Genomic DNA, 15,322 nt, shown 5'->3' on the forward strand with positions numbered 1-15,322 from the left:
CAGACACAGCTGTATTCCTTATCCTGTTTATTTCAGTTGTTTGCATGTGCTCTGTGTAAAAATTGCAATCTCAAAAACCTCTCTCAGGTGAAACTTCCTCCGCTTTTATTAGGCTGCCCTAGAATGGCTTTTTTTGTTTGTGCTCTTTTGAAACCTGCATTTAGCAAGAGAGCAGCAGTCAGTAAGGGGGGCTGATCGCATCGTCTTCCCTGCCTGTTCCCCTTCTGTGGGCTGTGTCCCCCCATCACCTTGTCCTCGTCCCTGTCTCGGGTCAGGGACTGCAGCAAATGCCCAGGTTTGGCTACAGCCAGGGAGGTGAATAACCCCGAGCAAAGGGTCTGGACACACTGTGTGCAGCTCGTGGTCCTGAGTGCTTGTGGGACCCCTCTCAAGATCCGAGCTGGTCCTGCTGATGCTAATTTAAACGTTACTCCCAAAAAGAAGATGAGATTTGGAGGAGTGCTCGTGTGTAAGGTTTAATCTCAGCCTCTCTTATAATTCAGCGCTAGGAGGGACTAGTAAAATTTAATTATTACAGCGTGTGAAGCCTGGAGAACTGTCATTTCCTCTCATGCTGGGTATTATTTACTGTCTGGGGACATGTACAGCACAGGAGGCTTCTGGGTTAGATTCCTCAAAAATTGTTGCTGGAGTGGGGAAATCTCAGAGGCAGAGAGAGACCAGGACAACGCGAGCTTCAGCTCCTCCTTCACGCGCTGTCTTGTGAGCAGCATCGAGTCGGGGCTAGCAGGAATGCAACTCGTCACTTTATTTCAAGATCTGTTTTAGCAAGACTTTGCTTCTGTGGCCTAGGTAAAAGAATTCACGGAAAATTTCATAACCTTTGCATGGATCTGTTTATATAGGCTGCAGGATCTGATAACAGGGAGATAATTCCCTTCCAGGAATTTTTTTGATTAATTTTCTTAGCACTTTCTGTGGAAACGGTAGCTTTCTGCTTTTTAACGCTTTGTGGACATTTTTCTACATTTCTGAGGACGTAGCGGTGTATTGCAGTATTTGCAACATGAGCAGTAGGGTATTTGGTACTTTTTAGCTGACCCAAGCTCCTAACACTGGGGATAGGTGAAAATTTCAGCTCCCTGTTTGACTGAAGGGTCTGGCACTTGTCGGGGAAGTTTTGGGTTACTCTGGAAAGCTCAGAAAGAGAAAGCAACTGAGCAGAACCCAACTTTTAGCATTTTTAACCAAGCCCTTGTGATCCTGACTCTTGATTTTCAGTGTTCCAGCGCTCTGTGGACAGGTCTGTCTAAATAAACTGCATTAACATCTGACCTGAGGTGTGAAAAAAGCAAATGCCCAGCAGTTATGAGGCTTGGAGCTGACAGAGGGGACGCTCCTCGTCCTGCTCCCAGGTGAGGCCAGCTGAGGAAGCAGTGAAGGCCACGTGCTTTCTAAGGAAGCTTCCACTGAAATGCAGAAAGAGCAAAAATTTATAAGTTTGTTTGTTTTTTTTTCTTTTTTTTCGGTGTGTGCAGTTTTTTTCTTTTCCCCTAGATGGCTTCTGATTTGGAAATTAGGAAAAGAGGGAGAGCTTTTCCTATCGGAACACTCCCACTGCTGTGCCAGCGGCTCCTGTGTCTGAAAGGGTGCCGAGTGTTTGTCCCGAAAGTTTTGGAGAAGGAAACAGCAATGTTTGGATTGGGACTAGGCTGTGTTACATCCTTCTAGATGAAAGAATGTGTTTCGAGATGAGATGTGTTTATGTTCCCTAGACGGGTGAGCCGACAAAGCTCGGTCTTTTATTTTAGCTCTCCCGTGTCACGCATTGATTCATAGATCTACCACCATCAATTGACATCAGTATGAGCACCTCGTATATGTCTCCTTTTATTTGTCATTAGCGGAGTGATTTATATCCTGTTATGAAAAGTACAGAACTCGGGGTTTGCAGCGAACTGGCATACATTAATAAAATTACCCTGGAGGGAGACAAATTGCATTCAGCGTTTGCACTGGAAGTAATTCGCGCCAGCTGTTTACTCCGGCGGAATATTACGGGATTTGTCAGTTGTTTGAAACAGAGAGGAGCCAAACCCACGGCTCGTGTGCTCCCGAGGAGTTGCATCACTCAGGACCCAGGCCCATGGTGAAATGAATGAGCTGTGTCGAAATCGTGAAATTCCTCTTCTTTTTGCTTTCATTTTCTCGCAACCGTGAAAAATTCTGGTCAGGTTTTTCATGGGACAGAGGGCTTTCAAAGCCGATCCTGATGTCAGTGTAGATTTCAGAGCTTTCTTAACCTTATAACCACAGCCATAAAAGGAAGAGGAATATGCATTGGACATCCTGTGTTTTGTCCTTGGTATCAGCTTAAGTAAATCTGGCAGATTTTTCCTGTTATTTTGTTATAAGCGCAGATCACAGGAACAAACAAAATTGCTTTTATGAATTAACTGAGAAGCCATAACGTGGAAATATGAAGCTGTAGCAAAAAGTACATAAATCCTTAATTAGCTCATGTACTTCACAGCTGGGGAGGATAATGGGGATTGGCAGGGCCATGAGGTTCCTGAGAAGTCCGTGGCACCGCGCAGTGCCGTCGTGCAGTGCCAGCGTTGGGAGCAGCTGCCAGCCCGCTACCTCTTCTGGTATTACAGAAGCAAAAGGTATAAAACCATCATCATGCACATGTCTGTGATGCTTCCTTCTCATATATTCCTTTTATTTTTTTTTAATGTGGGCTCTGCCACAGCTCCTTGCTTTGACCTCTGTGCTCCCTCGGTCTCAGTGCCCGCTCCCCGCGGTTCAGCTCCCTCCGCCCCTGGTAGCAGTGAAAGCTTCAGCTCCTGCCCGGTTAACTCAGCCAAGAAAGTCTGTAACCAGCAACAAGTCTGCCAGTTCCTGCTTATTTCTGTTCCTTCCTCCATATTTATTTTCGTTGCTGATCCTGATTTCCTCCAAACTAAATCATCTTCCACTGGCAGCCACGTTCAGCACAAGCCTCTCGTTCTTCCACCCGGTTTAGTGCAATCTTTTCTCCATCTGTTTTGTTTCCTTTGCGTGTTTTTCCCAGTACTTTTTCATACCGTTTATTTTCCTTTGTGCTTTTCCCAGTACTTTTTCCTACCATCCTGTTTACCAGCATGGGATCCCACTGTTTGCTTAATCCCAGTACCAAAGCCTCAGCATCACCGCGCGGTGGTGGCTGTGGGCCCTGTTTCATGCCTGGCTTGCCCGAAGCAGCCCAGGCTCTTCAGGGCATCCCCTCCACCTTCACCTTCACCCTAAAAGGCCCCTCATTTCCCACGTGTGTGTAAAAGGCCCCTGATTCCTGGCGGGCACTGCTGCCCTAATGAATCCCAGGCTGCAGAGGAAACACCGCACCGATGGGGATGCCACGAGGAGCGAGAAGCCACTGCTGGATTCCCAAGGGGTTTGGGGAGAGGTGGCCCAGTTCTGCTGGCAGATGGGTACCCAGCAGACAGCACTGGTCATTTTCCTCCAGAACAGGTCATTTTCCCCCAGAACGGGTCATTTTTCCCCAGCATTTCTCTCGGGAGGCCGGGACAGTGCCCACAGAGCGCTGCGCGTGGGTCCCCTACACGGTGTGCTCCCTGCGGCCCTGGGGGGTTTGCAGAAACTTCTCCCAAGAGCAGGCAGCCAAGTGCCCCTCGGATACTTTCAACACTGAATAATTACAGTATGTCCTCACAATTAATTATATACCTAGCAATATAGTATAGCTGATCGGCTTTGCAACCCGAGGCTTCGGGGGGTGTAGCGCTTTGGGATATGTCACACACCGGCTTTTCAGGGCTCAGGGGATTAAAGCTTTGTTAAAATTCCTCTCTGGGGGTGGGAGTGAAAGATTGGTATTTTTCTTGCTTGTGCCTCAGTCTCTGCTTCCCTGCTCATCCGCACGTTTGTCTGCACTTCTCACATGCCTTTACACGAACTCAAAACTCGTACTCTTTCATTTTTTATGTGGGTGTAAGACGTACACAGACTCGTGCACGAACATTTGTATAAAGCATAAACAAAAGACTGGATAAAGCTGGTGCTCGTGCTAATGAGAGCCCCGACTTTCTGGAGGAGTTCAGAAGCCCTGTGCATCAAAGTTACAAATATCTATAAATCCCGTGTAATTAGCGTGGAGCTGGTGCTCTTGCACCAGACTTCCTCTGCTCGGCGTGCGGACAATGGCTCTGGGCATCTACAAAATAGATGATTCATCCCGAAATTCTGTTCTCGTGGTTTGCTCGGCCGGGAGTTTGGCTGAGGACTGCAAGATGGGGACTGTAGATTTGGGGGCAGCTTGTGCAAGTGCTTTAGGCTTCCAGCGAGGGTGCGAGAGGAGCCGTGCACCGCCGGGGAGCCGCGCCAGGAGTAACCGATGGCGCACCGCGCGGCAGCGGGGCCGTGAGCTTATCTGGAAAGGCTGCTGCTAAGGGCTGCGGTGCCCTGGTGATGCAGATGGTTTGGAAAGCAGCAAAACGGCCGAAGACATCAGATAGATAGCAGCTGAGTGACGCCACCGAGCAAAACGAGGGCTGTTGAACAAAGGGGTGACGCGGGCTGCTGGGGGAAATGAGAAGCGTGTTTCGGAGCGAGCCCTAAGAGCTACCTGCAGGAAAAGGCCCGCTGTCGGGGGGCTGATCCCCGCTCGGCGGGGGCAGTTCATTCCCACGGCGAGTCCGTTTCGTGTGTTGCTCCTGCCTGCGAACACACACCCCCTGAAAGTTGGACTCATGCATCTTAGTAAGTATTTCAGTTATGCTATTGACGTCAATGCAGTCATTAAATAGATTGCCGGCCCTCCCATCAGCAAACCTGTGCCAAAGACCTAGAGGCAGACACATTTTAAAAGAAGAACATCAGGTTTTCTTTTAGCAATTGGAGGGAATAAGGGAAAAGTTTATTCTGAAATCACCGTGCTTTGCAATACTACCAGTTTTTTTGTGTTTTTTTGTGTTTTTTTTTTTTTTTCTCCTTAATTTCCTGAGGCTCGTTCTCTGCAAAGATAGTGGCAGCATTTTATTTAGCACGCTGTCGCTGCCTTACTGTGCACATAAACTCCAAATGAGGCTAAAGAGTAGTTTTTTGTGATCAACTCCCAGCTGAAAAACGACACCCGTTTTAGGTCTCCCGGCTAGATTTATTCGTGTATCAAGTAACAGAGGGTATTCAGGCAAACCTGCTTAGCCTTTTGACTCCCGAAATTCTGCGAGGGCTGATTTCATGACATCTAGATAAGAAAATAGCCGTCGTTTCTCCTCGGCAGGCTCTGAAGACACACAAGCTAATCACGGCTCCATAGCAACAGATGAAAACTGTTTTTCCCCTCCGCCCCACCTGTGGATGTCACATGAAGATGCTACACGTGCTGCTGCCATCAGGAGCCTGTCACTCCCCGGGGCCCAGCTGCCACCGGCGGGTGCCAGCGGGACTCCCCGCGTGCTCCTGCGCTGCTCGGGGCTCTGCGGGCTGGGATCCGAGCTCCTGGCCCTGCCGGGGCACCCACGGCCCCGTGCCACCTCTGCTGCTCCCGGCCCCCTGCTGGGAATGGCCCCGGCCGTCGGCGGTGAGCTGGGGAGCTGAGGACATGAGCAGGGGGCACCCTCACGCATTGGAGGGAGCAGCCGTCCCTTGGCGAAATCAGCAGGTATGTCGGGATCGGCTGCAGAGTTTAGGAGCCGAAACACTGGTTTTTGGTCGAGTGGTCATCCCCCTGGTGATCCCACACTCTGTTCTGTAGCATAAAGCCATAAAAGCAGCCATAGGTTATTGAAAGGGCTTCTGGCTGGTTTCTTTGTGAATGACCCAGCCAAGTGCGAAGCCAAGGTGGCAACAAAGAGGTCTTCGTAGCGGCGTGCTTGCGTTGTGTCCCCACGTTCACTCTGCTCTTCAAACACGGGTCAAGCCCTGCAAGCCCTGCATTGCTTCCCTCAGCTCCCATTCGGGCGGGATTGCTTAAGGCCTCCGTGAAGACAATAAGGCTTTGCCATCGCTAATATCGGGGTTGATAAAATCTGTGTTTCTTTTGTTTTCTGCACAGAACGATGATAGTGGTTGTGGGTGCGATTTTGACATCGCGGTCCTCAATGCACTGAATCAGTTCCATATGAGTTTGAGAAATATGTACTTGGACTGTGAAGAAAAAAGAAAAAAAAAAAAAAAAAAAAAAGAAAGAAACACAAACCAAAACAAACAAAAGCACCCAAACCAAACTGCTGGCAGGCGGAGTTATTTTTTTAGGTTGCGGGGCACAGTTTGTGCATGCCTTAGTGATGAATAGGGTTCTTCATTGTCCCACTGCTCCCAGCCCCTTCAGCTTCCATGTCATCGGCATTTTCCAGCTAGTGAGAGCTGAAACGGGCTCCCGACAGCACCCATGGCTCATCCCCGCAGCAGCTATATATAAGTTTCTCCTTCCTCCCCCGAGGTTGAGCTCAGTGCTGCAGCATTGTGTCCCGGACACAGCTGGCAATGGGAGTGTGAGAGGCTGCATCTGAGGATCTGTGCCGAGACTTTCCCAGGGTAATGCACCGCACACGTCCCGGAGGCAGCAGCCTGTCCTTGGGCAGTCCCCATGCTCAAAGCTGCGTCCTCCTGCGGGATCTGATTCCGAGCGTAAGTCGCCTTTTTGTTGTGTTTTACAAAGTGAGCGTTTCTGACTCTGTCTTGTGATTGTCAGCAGCCCAAGCTTTTGGTCCGTGGCCGGGCAAACGCTCCCGCTGAGCGCTTGATATTTATCAGTCCTGGTGGCAGCAGTTTCCAGCTCGTAGGGACGCGAGAGGGCAAAGCGCCGGCCTCGACCGACAGGGTTTGGATCTGCCTGGTGTCCTCAGCGGGGTAAACACTTTGCCACCAAAGCTAACTGCACGGGATAGCATAGCAATTGTAAAGATTGAAAAGAAAAGAGCTTTTTAAAGCTTTTTTAAACGTTTTTTAAAGCCTCCGAGCTGTGGTTCAGACTCGGGGGTCCCCCCATGGCAGCACCAAGCAATGACCCCCCCCCGGCTGCCTGCAGCCTTCAGGTCACCCAGAAATGTGGGTGTTTATTGCCAGTATCTTTTCATTTCCTGATCGACTGAAGCAGATTTGTATAGCTGAGCGTGTTATGCCTATTAATACGGGCATAATGGCATTGTGCAACGGGTAAGGAATGTTACGGCAATAGTTAATGAAACGTCTTAGTGTAATATTGTTTTCTCTCCGAGAAGTGTCTGTGAATGACAGCCTTAAGTATTGTATAATTGGGATGCTTTTTTGACAGAAAGGAAACAACTGTTAATTATTTATGGTTATTAATAAAACATGCTAGGTTCTTAAGTTAATTCAGTTCACTGGAAAAACATGTACGCTTGCAAAGATTTACATTTTTAAGCAGTGAACTTTAAAAAGCATCTAAACACGTCCCTCTGGGATATATTTTCATGTCTAAAGGTATCGTTGATTGACTTGGTCGTGCGTTCAGGCATTTAATCAGTTTAGGAATTCAAAATGAAAAAAAAAACAACATGCAAAACCTGGCAATGCATTGATTTGCTAATTAATGCCTTTTGGTTTCGTGTTCAGTACTGGGCCTGGCAGAGGCCAGAGGCAAAGAGCCTTTCATCAGTAATAAGGGGCGTAGGGTCTGACCCAAGGTTAGATGTCTGTTATTTGGGTTTTGCTGTTTACTAGGAGCTGTTATCAGTAGCCATTATTAAGTACCGAATACTGATGTGGTTAATTTATTTTTTTAAAAAAGCTGAGCTTTCTGATACAGATATTCTAGTGTAAATACCCTGCTGTCATAGGCATAGCTTTGCAAGAGGAAACCGAACGTCTGTGCAGATGAAAACTCCTCTAGCACCTCCAGACTCTTCAAAAACTTCCCCAAACAGACGTTTTCGCATCGTGCCCAGGAGACTCTGAATCCCAAGGCTGCTTTGGCTCCAGCTTCCCAGGCCTTAGAGCATGCTCCAGACACCCCAATGGTTTCGGTTAAAATGAACTGAATCCAGCTCGGCCCTTCGTGCTGCAGGCATGTGTTCAGGGGAGGCTTTACAAGCGCAGCACTTAATACCAAAATGGCTCGGAAAGGTCACATTTTACAACCAACGTATTTTTCTTCAAATGCCGCGCATTAGGCTGATGAAAGCAGGACACAGCAATTGTTGGCTTCTCTGAAAAAGCAGCGTGCTCTTCCGAGAAGCAGAGGAGCCAGCCCGGCCTCCTGCTCCTGATCTGAGCTATGTGGTGGCCCTGCTGCGATGGGCACCGGCAGCGTGCACTGGGACAGCCCCCAGGGACTGGTGTGAATGGGCTGAGCACGGCCCGGGGCCGGTCCCGTTAGCAGAAGCCCAAATAAACACTCACAAGCTGAGGATGCACTGGTGAGTAAAGGTGTGCAGGCTGTCGCTCATGGATTTTGGTAACATTTGGCGTTTGGGCAGGGCTGTCCTTCCCTTCTTCCCAAAGCTGCTTCTGGAAGAGGAGAAATCCAGACCCAAGTTTCCAGTCCAACCGGAGCGTCTGCTGTTTTAGCAGTAATTCTTTACGGGACGTGGTCCACGTCCAGATCCTAGTCAGATCGTTAGCTGGGCCTTCTCCTTGATTCACGTTTTTTTGGGCAGGGTATTTCCCGAAATTCCTGATGCCTGAATGTCACCAACTGTCAGAGGCTTCCTGGGCTTCAACGCTATCGTGTGAAACTCCTAAATATTTCCATCTATGTGCAGCGGGAACCCAGGTATAAGCCAGGAGCTCGTTAATCACACTTTATAGATCAGGAGCCACAGGCCTGGCACGGGGAGGAGATGCTCCTCGCACCACATTTTTCAGCAGCAGCTGCTCGCTCTGAGTCGGCGTTTGTAACACGTCCAAATGTGGTCAATTTAGTGTGCCGCTAGAATGCCTTTTATTGCAAATTGCCTTAAATGGAAAGCCCCGGGCAGCTGAAAATCAGATGTTTCGCAGAAATTGTATGAATTTCACTGAACTTATGACACAGAATTAATTACTTCAGAGAAGTAGCGTGAGTTACAGCGCCGAGCCCTCGGCCAAGGCTAACGTGGGGTGCCTCTGCTATGCTGCTGGATGAAAGAAATCCTGAAAGGTGCCACATTGCACAGAACTAAAGCAGCAACCACTGGAATAATTTGCAGTAGGTCAACCCCCATCTGACCTTCAGTGGGGGCATTTCAATTTTCATGTCCATTTAATCTGGTATTTTAACTGAGATTGTTAATAAGGTGCCATTAGCGTCGCTGACATTTTGATTTCCTCGTATTTGGCTTGAGGAGATTACATAGGTATGTTTTGAAGGCCTTAAATAAATATATTCTGAGGGTCTTAAATAACATAATTTGAGAGGGGAAGGCCATCCTTACCTGCTATAGCAATTTGGCAAGCACTTTTGCTTCAAGGGCTGCCTGTCGGTGCTGGCTTGGAGTTTATCCTCCCTCTGCCCTTCGGGGCAGCTTTCTGATGGCTCAGCCCTAGCACCAGGGCCTGATTCAGGTCAGCACCAAGACCTCAGACTCGAGGAAAGTAGTCCTGCGGGGCTCAGACCTCCACGTTTAGCCACTTTCTGGCTAAAATGAGCCAGATGTGAGAAGAAACGCAAATTGTTGTCTGGTGTTTCTGTACAGAACCCATTTCTGGTTCTGGATGGCCACGTAGTGATTCCAGCACCGTGTCCCTGGGTCTGCCAGGCAAAATGTGGTCCAGTCCTGCCCCGTGTCCCAAACAGACCTTTAAAAGAGCTGGTGGCCAGGGTGTGATGGCCCCGGCCGGAGGGTGATTCAGAGGTATGGTGGAGATCAGCACGTGAAACTATTAATATGGAATATTAAAAGCTGTCAAAACAAATGATGCTGGCTTGTAGGATACTGACATCTCCCTCTTCCTCCCCACCCTTTTACCCGTGGGACTTAATCTGTGATTTTAAACAGATTATTTTTAAAGGCTGTACGTGCGGTTTGGTAAACATAAAGCACACTGAGTCACAGCTCCGAACAGCTGAAATGGTTTGCTGGGGAAAATTAATACAGATGATTAGCACAACGAATAGTTTAGCTCTGTTTTCAGCTACTGCAGGTCTGAAGATTTGTAGTTTTGTGCCTGAGAGCATACTCTGAACGTTTGCAGAGTTGCAGCGTGTGGATGTGTTAAAAGTGAATCCGTATGGCTCGGGGTGCAATCGGAGAGCTGAGTGACGCCAGGCTGACAAGTAAAATATCCTCATTTTCAAAAGCTGGATGATGGCGGATTAAGTAACAGCTTTTTAAATTGCATGTGCTTCCAGATTATTCAAGCAATTTCTGCTGGTTCTGCTCTGTGACCAGCCCACGATCTACCGTGAGCAATCCTCCGACTTCCCACAGTGCAGCCTCATGCAGTCACAGATCGGGTGATAGGGCTTACTCAGAGTATCACCCGAAAACCAAATATGTCAAAACAGGGCATTTTTTGCAACATGCCACATACCTGAGCGGCTCTGCTCAGTGCAGGGTAGCAATATCTTTGCCTTTCAGCAGGAGGATGACAGTCACACGCGTTTATTTTGAGAGGCTGAATAAGGACATGAAGTTCAAGCCAGGTAAATCAGAGAGGTGGGCATCATTGCTCTGTGAGCGCAGAAAATGTCTATGGCAGGAGAACAGATTAAAATTACAAACAAAATCAATTTTTAAGCTTCCGTCCCTGAGGATAATGCTTTCAAGAAATTACATTTAGTAATGAAAAAATCTATTTAATTGTATTTTATAATTAATATAATGTGTCTGGCATGCTGGCTGAAAACATAATGGATGACTGCATGGCCAGGCTTTCAAGGCAGGGAGTGGGGCGTACGGGCACGATGGTTTGTGTGTCCTAAAGAGTTCCTGGGAGTTACAGTTACACATTCTTAACTTTCCTATGGAAGACCTCAAGGAAACTAAGTTGAGATGAAATTTTATGTTAAATTGTGACCTTTTCAGAAGCCAAGGGATCAGAGTTAAACGGGTCTAACATTTTTCCAATAGCATGTTCTACATTGCTGCGGTGACCCGGATGGCCTTATTCTGACCCTCATGTAAGAATTTCTGAATAATTTGCCTCATAAAGAGCTAAGGATTATTAATTAACTTTGTCTTCATGCCTAACGCCAGTGGCTGAGAGGAGCTTTTCAGGTAGGTCAGGCACCGCGCTTTGTAGTTCCAGGATTCGTTCCTGAGGTTCCTCTCCCATTCCCTACCCCGGTGTTTGTTTCACCACAAAGGACTTTCACTCTTACAGAGCGTGCACACCATCAGATTTATTATCTCCAGGCTAACCTGGTTCAAAACTGGGTTTAATTGCTATGGATGGCTTTGTGGATGAAAGCATCCGAATTCTGTGGCCGGTCCAGATGGAGACGCTTTGACCTGTGATTTACAAAAGCCTTATGAAACAGTGAAATACGGTGCAGTTTGGCCTTTACATCATTCAAGGCTTCTCCCCATGCTGAATTACAATCGTAGCTGTGGTCTCCTGTCTAGATAGCTCCTTCTGTGTCTGAGGCCTGCTGTGAGAGCCAGCTCTTGGCTTCCCAAGGAGGAGTTTCCAGAGCATCAGCAGGGGCGCAGGCACTCCGTTTCGCACGGATGCGTGCACAGAAAGCTCAGGAGAGCCCCAGCTCCTTGATTTCTGCCATGGGGGCACGTGGACAAGAGCCCCCGCTCCGAAACATGTCATCAGTGCACAGCACAAGGCAGCGAGGTGCCAAAGCCTTCGGACGCGCCGTGGGTGAGCCAGCTCCGGAGCCGGAAGCCGTCTAGCCACAACAGCACAGGATGGTGCCCCACCTAATTAAGCCTGTTGAAAGGCAGGGCTAATTAGTTTAGGTGGAGTGCCTTGTTAGCACAACGATGTTGCTTCCAGGATCCAAGTTGGTTTCCCTGCACGTGTAAGCCTACCAGCCCTCTCCGAGCCAGCCCACATGCGCCCGGTGAGATAATACGCTGCACGGTGCTGCTAAATCCTAAGTGGGCAGCTAGGTAATTTCATAATCATATCCTGATTTTTCAGGGCCTTTCTCACACTTGTGCCTTCACATGCACGCCATGTGCTCAGGAAGCAAACATTCCTAGTCACGCAGCAAAATGTTCATCTTGCTGTGATCCGGCCTTCCCTTGTTTAGCCAGGGAAACCAAAACACAATCTGGGCTCCCCGTGGTGTACAGGATGCTGGAATTGGGATTTAAATCCTTTTCCTTGGTTCTAGATCTGGGTCTGGTGCTTATTTCTGCCAATGGTCCTCTCCTCCCCCAGCCTGCAGCCCCCTGGGCAGATTTCACGGCCCTCTGAGGAGCGTGTCCAGTGGAGGAGTGATGGGATCACTTCATTTAGACATTTGTGTCAGCCTTGGTAACTGTGCTCTGCATTCAGAAACGCGTTCGAGGCATGTATTAATTTCCTGGCAAAATGTCATCTGAAAAAACATTTCCAGCATTCCTCCTCGAGATCTCTCCCGCATGTGTGCCGTCAGTCTCTGCGCTTCTGCGAGGCTCTCCGGGGGAGAGGTACCCCCTCTTACCTCGTGTTTCTCCTTCTGCCTTGTGATTAAGGCAGGACAACAAGGAATCGAGCCTGGTCAGGAAAACGAGAGCGTGCCAAACCCTGTGTTTGCTCCCCGAGCTCAAGTTGGAGCGGAGCAATCTTTCCTGTTCATTCACCAGGCCAAGATTAGATTCTGCCCCCCTTGCCATTTCTGCTTCTCCCTGTCCCTGGACCGAGGAATTCCTACTATGCAGGCAAATCCCGTTCCCAGATTCCCCCGTGATATCACTGCTAAGTGACATCTGACAGAATGCTTCCTGCATTTTGTTACTTCCATTTGGCACCATAAAAGCACTGTCACTTACGCTCCTGATTTGTGGCGGCCACGATGTATTGTTCCCCCCGGGAGGGGGGAGAGGAGGCTGCAGGCACTGCCCGGTGCTAAAACCCTGCAGGTGAGACCCTCCCTCTGATCTAAATCCTGCTTCTGAGCTTCTTCAGCTTTCCTCACTCGTTACCATTTCAGATTAAATGTTTAGGTTTACCTTCAGGTGAGAAATGGCTTCTCTGGGAAGTCCCGTAGGCTTCTGTTCATCCCCCTTACTGTTTTTGTGGTGTTTATGCCTCATTTTTGCACCTCACTGGCATGCAGAAGGTGCAGTGGGGAATCTTGATCTTTTGTCTTCATGCTGTAACATTTAAAGCTGAGGTTTAGACGGCTGTTTTACAGTGCATGTGCATTTGATGCCTGTAAGCACACCAAGTAAATGTGAGGGTACTTTCTGAGCTTCATTCAGGACCTTCACTTTTTGTTAGCTCATCCTTTCCAAGTGGTGTCCAAGTGGTGTCTCTCTTTCAGCTGGACAGATGTTGGCGTTACTTTTCCTAGGGGAATGAAGATCCATGACAAAACATGCAGTCAGGGGTCTGCTCAGCGTGTTGCCAGCCCCTGTGGATCCTCGCTGACCCGATTCTCACGCCCAGGCCGCGGAGCCGCCCCGCTGCCCACGGTGCCGGTGGGTGCAACGTGGGTGCTGCAGGTCGGGCCAGTTCTGCCCGGGCTGGCTTCAGCTCTCCCAGCCCCGGGCTGACCTCTTGCCGTGGGTTTCCTTCAAGTGTGTCATTTGTGCCTCAAACCAGGGGCAGGGCCCCTCATGGCCGCTCGCCCTGCCCTCACCTTGGGGTGCTCATGGGGATCGTGGTCGAAGCAAGGCCTGGGGTGGCTGCACTGCCCAGCACCAGGGCTCTGCAGCATGCCAGATGCTCGTAAATGGCTTTGTTTGCTGTTGAGGGCTTCCATGTGCTGCTTGGCCTCCAGGTGCTGTCGTTGCCACGAGGTGAATGCAGCCTGACCTAAAAATTACAGGCCGATTTGGAAGAAAACGCAGGGCGAGCTGCCGGGCCGGCCGTCCCGCTGTGCAGGAAGATCAGGAATTTCAGCAGGAGCCAGCTCGATGAGGCAAGGAGCTTCTTAGTGGACCAAAGTGGAAAAGGAGAGCAGGGAAGAGTGAGAAGAAGGACTTGTAACAAAGGAAGGATGTAAAAGCAGTGTGTAGGTGCGGGGGCTGAAGTTGGGCAGGCCGCAGGCTCGCAGCTCGTGGGGGGCATGAGGGGAAAAGAGGGGAAAAGAGGGGAAAAGTGGGGCTGGGGTGTGGAGTAGGGAGGGAATCCTCGGGGAAAACGTGGGTCTGTTGATCCCTGGGGGAAACAGCCTAGTGATAGCCAACGCACAAATGGCTGAATTGCTCAGTGCCCTCTCTTGTCACAGCCGACCCGCACAAAGCCTTTGCTGGGTCTCAGCGCCTGCTTGGGAAGGAAGGGGATGGGGAGCAGCAGGTCAGGGGCAATTTGGAGGGGGTGGCTGTGCTCAACTGGGCAGGAGGCAAGCTGGAAATGCTGGCAGATGTGGCTGCAAGGCCCTTCTGAGTCGTTTGTGAAAAAAACATGGAGCTGGGGAAGGTCCGTGACGGCTGGAGGAAATCCCTATCCTGAGAAAAGCAAAGGGGGCCCGGGGAACCATGGAGCGGTCAGACTCCTCGGCCACCACCGAGGGTGGCATCCACTTCTGGATGTGTAGGGACATGAAATCAGGACAGTAAATGCAGGTTTGTAAGGGCAATGCCTTTCTGAAAGCCACACGGGGCAGCCTGGGCGGCACACGGAGCGGCGCTGCGGCACCGCTGCCCTCAGCATTGCCCCTGGGCGCTGGGGTGGCATTGGGGGGGTCAAACAGGATGGCAATGCCTTGTCCTGATGGCTGCGGGCAGGGGGGGGCCCTCGGTGCAGCTCGGAGCCTCGTGCAGCTGGCGGGGGGAGGACAGGCACCCCCAGAGGGCGATTCAGCCCCTGGCAGGCGGCGTGCTGAGAATAGACCAGAAGCACCCTTTGGAGGTCCCCGTTCACTTTCCACTGAGTGCGCAGGGAGCTTAGGCGATTAACTTTTAGCTGGCTAAAGATAGAGCGGATGACCCCCACGCACACACCCCGCTGACATTTCTCCGGGCTAATATTACTGCTTATCGGTGGGGCTCCGGTTTCAGCGCAGCTGGCCCGGTGCTCGGGCAGCAATCACGTCGGCTGTGGACTCAGAAACATCGCGGCTACCATGGCACTGAGGGACCAGGCCACAGCCCCGTGTCCTAACCTGGCCGAGCCTCTGCCACTGCTGCGGGTGCTGCTGCAGCCTCGGCACCCTCGGCCTCTCCGGAGCCACTTTCTCTGGGGTTGTTTTCCCAGCAGCTTTTCTGGGCAGCCACCCTCGTGTGTCCCAGGAAGGACCTGGCTTTAATTAAAAGCCTTCTAATGACTTTTGAGGGCAAATGCCAGACTCCTCGGCCGGGTAAGACAG

At 50.1% G+C, this 15,322-nt stretch overlaps 1 protein-coding gene across 4 annotated transcripts in view; it reads left to right on the top strand.

The window, feature by feature from the left end:
• Positions 1-15,322, top strand: part of PDE4B (phosphodiesterase 4B) — a 180,882-nt gene that overhangs the window by 128,321 nt on the left and 37,239 nt on the right. The gene's annotated exons all lie outside the window — the stretch shown is intronic.

The sequence above is a fragment of the Aythya ferina genome, assembly GCF_964211825.1.
Source record: "Aythya ferina genome assembly, chromosome: 8".
NCBI lineage: Eukaryota > Metazoa > Chordata > Aves > Anseriformes > Anatidae > Aythya > Aythya ferina.